Source organism: Sesamum indicum, linkage group LG5 (assembly GCF_000512975.1).
Source record: "Sesamum indicum cultivar Zhongzhi No. 13 linkage group LG5, S_indicum_v1.0, whole genome shotgun sequence".
NCBI lineage: Eukaryota > Viridiplantae > Streptophyta > Magnoliopsida > Lamiales > Pedaliaceae > Sesamum > Sesamum indicum.
In genome coordinates, this window is record NC_026149.1 from 11,632,121 (window position 1) to 11,637,146 (window position 5,026).

Here is a 5,026-nt window from a genome sequence, read left to right on the forward strand (position 1 = left end):
TTTTTACACAAAGATATCATTTAATTATTAAAACCACTACCTCACAAATTATAATTTTTTAAATTATAAAATTTATTTATTATATACACGTAGAAATACCACAACAAGTACAAAAAAATAACTACCCACATAATAATTTAACAAAATCAATTAAACGAAAAATGACAAAACAAGGAACAACCCACATATAAACAATTTATTTAATTTTGTTTAGCAAATTCAATCTTCATCTAATAAAGTGAATAAATATATAATAATATGAACAATATGATTATAATAGTAATTCATAAACAATATAACATATATAATTATATAATATGTATGTAGACAATTTTAGTACATAAATTATTCTTAGTCTAACTAATTACTTCTTTTAGTACAGAAAGTGCAAAAAGAAAAAAAAAGTTATTTTGTTATTTCATTATTTTAGCCTTTAATATAATATGCATGTAAATAATTTTTTTAAAAATCCTATCTTAAATTTAATTTTTTTTAGAGTACAAGAAGTAAAAATAAGTGTCATGGTCATGTGATCCAAATATTTACATATAGAATTATTTTGACTTTTTTTATTATATATTTTCCACAAGCTACTGTGTTTTATCTAATATGATTTTGATCTCTAATGTTTACAAATTCTTACGGATTTGGTCAAATTTCAAACCAAATCTATAAAAATTTATAAACATTAATATTAATGTTAATTATGTATATGAAGACTAGTCCATAAAAATTAACTAGTTATTACTATAAATTAACAAAATTAATTAAAGAAATAGCTAAGTTGCCATTAAAACTTTATTAACAAAATAAGCAACTAACTTGACATAATTAATGAATAAATTTAGGATTAACTTCAAATAAAAAATTATATTTTCCTCCAAAAAGTTCTAAATTACACACTGAAACTTTCATTGTTTTAGGCTTAACCCTTTTTCGTTAGGAATTGGTCCAAAAATACTGATAAAAAATTTTACGCTTATAAAAATAAAAATATAATATATTAACATCATCCTATATATATATATGACATATCCCCAAAAAATTAATTAAAAATATAATTAAATAACGTAATTTTAATTTTCTACTATCAGTTATAAGACCATCATATTATATCCTAACTCCTAACCCTACATGAGAACTATAAATACAATCAATTCAATTATAATTACAAATATAATAACCATATGGACTATTTATTTATTTTGTACAATAAATTCAATTTTTTTCTTTTTTTATTGCCTAATAAAGCGAATAAATATCTATCTAATAATATGGAATAAAAGTAATTCATAAATGATATGACAAATATAGTTATATAAGGCATGTAGATTTTTTAAAAGTCCTATTATACGACAACATTAAAAAACCAAAAATATGTAATTTGCCCTATTATAACATTGGTACACAAAAAATAAAACAAAAAGAGACCATAAATATAATGGACCCTATATATAACAATATAATAATATGAAAATATTATTAGTAATATATAATAAATCACAAAATACTAACATAATTATAAACAATTTATGTACAATTAATTCAATTTTCTTATTCTAAATACACAAATAAATATTTTTTTATCTACAGTAAATTATACATAATATAAAAAAATATAATTGTATAATATAATATGCGTGTAGATAATTTCTTTAAAAATAATTATTTTAGATCAAAAAGTACAAATAAGTGTCTTAATCACGTGATTCCAAATATTTACATATAAAATTAATTTTGACTTATTTAGCAATTGATGTCATTGTTTATCTTTAACGTTTACAAATTCTTACCAATTTGATCAAATTTCAACCCAAACTTGTAAAAATTTATAAACATTAAAATTCAAAATCATTAAACCATAAAAAATGACAACAAATATAATTATATATATACATATGTGTGTGTGTGTAACAAGCCTATAAATAATTGATGTCTTACTACTTAACATATATACTGCATTAAAATATTTGGTCCACTTAATTTCTAAATCATTAAATTCTTAATTAATCTTTAAATTAAATAATCAATTAAAATTTTAATTTGTAGCACTCCAATTCGTTCCATCAATTTTAAAATATTTTTTTTCCACAACACACAAATAAAATAAAAAATTTAATTAATAAGTGAAACAAATATAAAATAAATGAAAGAATCATTACATATAATTTTTAATATATAATAAATCATAAATAATTCTTATTATGCAATATAATTTGCATCATTTCCGTTGGAATCTAATTATCATATAACATCCAAGTTAGAATTTAACTACTAACTTGATTTTACATAAATTAACTAATTACAAAGTTACTATACATAATTTAACAATCTATTATTATAAGAAAGAGATATAATTGTCATCACAAAAAAGAAGAAATATAAAAAATGAGAAATACTATCTCCATTATCCTATGCAAATAAATTAAAAACTAAAAAAATTAATTATAAAATTATTTAACGACAGTCATAAATGAAGAAATATAATAGCTAATCATTCACAAATTTATAATACACACAATAACTTAATATGCTTTTCATTTACAGTTATATATATTATTATATTATCTATAATAAAAGTGTGAACACCACTTATGTATTATTTCAATTATATACCCTTTTAAATAATAAATGAGAGTGTATGAGGATGGATCTATTCTTACCCTTTTGGCTGGAAGGTTTTGTTCAACAACTGTATTCATCACCCGCCAATTCTTATGCTGTCAAAGAGTTGTACAAGCAAGGAGAAAGTTACTTCAACGTGAGTCTAAGCACTCAAGCAAGAACACAATCTCTACCACAACTTTACAAGAATTCTACAATATGTTAGTTGACTATATATGCTGTGAAAAAAGAAAGTTGAAAATGGAGAACAACAGAGTTTCAACAACAAAGAAGCATGATGGTAGAACACAAATGCTATTATTATTACTAAATAAATTAAATCAGAGCAGCAAAAACAATGAAGAAATACGCTCCAATTAGTCAAAAATCCAAGAAAATGAGAACCCAGCAACACAAAACATCGGGGGACAAATAATAAAAATGATATGATAGCATATGAATAGCTACCTGCACCACGGAACACCAATACTAAAGCACTTCCGGGAACATCACCGTGGTCTTCTCACCATGTATAGCAAATGTAACTGAAAGAAAATTAAGTGATGAACTTCATTAGAAGAGTTTAAAAGAAAGAAAAAGAAAGAACTATAAATTAGAGGGCTACACGACAAATTTGAAGAAGTTGCACATGCGACGGGTACCATAACATATGTTAGATGAGAAACCACAAGAGATTCTTTGAATTAAATACTATGTCCAGTGCAAAAGACAGTTCAAAGGATAATTAAGTTCTCTAGATTTAAATGCAGAACGTCCAGAAAACATCCATGCTCCACCACCACACCCGGATTTGCTAGTAAAAAAGTAAATCGGGAAAAGAAAAATGAAACTTGAATCAGTTATAGAATCTTCATGACAACTACATACCAAGTAGTTAAAGCCAAGAAGATCCAAAGACGTAAATTTGAAACCTTTTATTAACACAAATATGAAGAACATATTGCTTTCCTCGCTTTTTTCCCTCAGTTATCTACATCTAATAGAACCAACAAAGTACTTACAAAAGAAGAAGAAGCAAGTATTGCCTACATATCAGAAAAGATATGCTAAGAAGCCTGCCCTATTATAGTGCTCTAGAGTTTCACAACATTCAAAGAAAATATGCAGATACTGATGCAAGAAGATGAGGCAATGCTCAAGTAGCACCCAATATGTTTTTTCTTTGTCAAAATGCAAAATCTGCAGCCTTTACCTCAGGGGACTCCAAGTTTGAGTTTAATGTGAATAGGAGGTCTTTTGCTAATTTATTTTCAGCATGCTTGCAAGTTTATTGGTTAGTAAAGCTCTAAGGGCATCAGCTGCAGCCTGATTGTAGGGTGTCGGGATCTCCTCGTCAACCAAACCACTAAGCCTTGACAAGGCATGAGATGCTTTTACAGCATGTATGTTTTTTGCTATTTGAACGCTAGTTCCAACACCATGTGCATCTGTCTTATCTGATTCCTCTGTCGTCGAATCATATTGGAGCGACAATGGTATAAGGTACCTGAACAAACAAAAAGTGACTCTATAGAACCACAAGTTTCTGAAATGGACCTGGATTCAAACAAATAATCCACCTGAGAAAGACCATAAAGCAGTTTGCAACAGTGGAGTGGTTTTTAAGATATAACAGGCACATGGCAGCTGATGCAGAGGCCTTCAAAAGTTCACAATGTTCATAAACCATAAACTTCCACAGTGCCGTAGAATAAAGAAATTTTGTCTTTCAAAGAATAGTCACCATAAAGTACCTTCAACACAATAGTTCCAAGATTTTGTTCAGTTTTAATATAGAAGTTGGACTCTCTTTGCAAGCAAATTGACTCGACAAAAGGTACCGAACAAATAAACATTAACTCTATGAACCCTCAAGTTTGTAAATGGACCTCGATTCAAGTAACAGACCACAAGAGAAAACTATAACATCAAGGTACGGCAGTTTTTTGAGAAACATCGGAGTGGTTTTTGTAAGATGTAACAGTCATGTGCCAGATGATGCAGTGGCTTCAAAATTCATGTTGTTCATAAAGCTTAAGTTTTCACACTTCACATAGAAAAAGTACATTACTGCCATTCAAAGAATAGTCACCACAAAGCATCTTCAACACTAGAGTTCCAACATTTTGTTCAATTTAAAAAAATAAAAATATGACCACCTTCACAAGCAAATAAGTTTTCTATACAAGCTCAGACAGACACAGAGAAAATGCCAGCAACAAAGTCATCCACATGAGCACAAAGAGCATTATAAATAGACCAATATGGGTAATTTCATTATGTATTGCACAAAGAGCACTAGGTATTGCAGCTTCTCTTGCAACACTCGACGATTCAGTATTAGCAATATCAGCAGCATCTCCACAATAATATCCTAAAACAATAAGATCGAATAAATAGAATAAGCACTTTAATTTCAGAT

General features: G+C 27.2%; 2 long non-coding RNA genes across 2 annotated transcripts in view; both read right to left on the reverse strand.

Moving 5' to 3' along the window:
• LOC105162394 lies at positions 2,446–4,106 on the reverse strand. The gene is made up of 3 exons (XR_847848.2): positions 3,818–4,106; positions 3,073–3,149; positions 2,446–2,720 (listed from the first exon to the last, which is right to left on the reverse strand). It is a non-coding gene; the product is annotated as an uncharacterized LOC105162394 (long non-coding RNA).
• Positions 4,678–5,026, reverse strand: part of LOC105162396 — a 10,364-nt gene continuing 10,015 nt past the window's right edge. The window contains exon 4 of the long non-coding RNA XR_002287053.1: positions 4,678–4,978. This is a non-coding gene — a long non-coding RNA (uncharacterized LOC105162396). The remainder of the gene's footprint in view (positions 4,979–5,026) is intronic.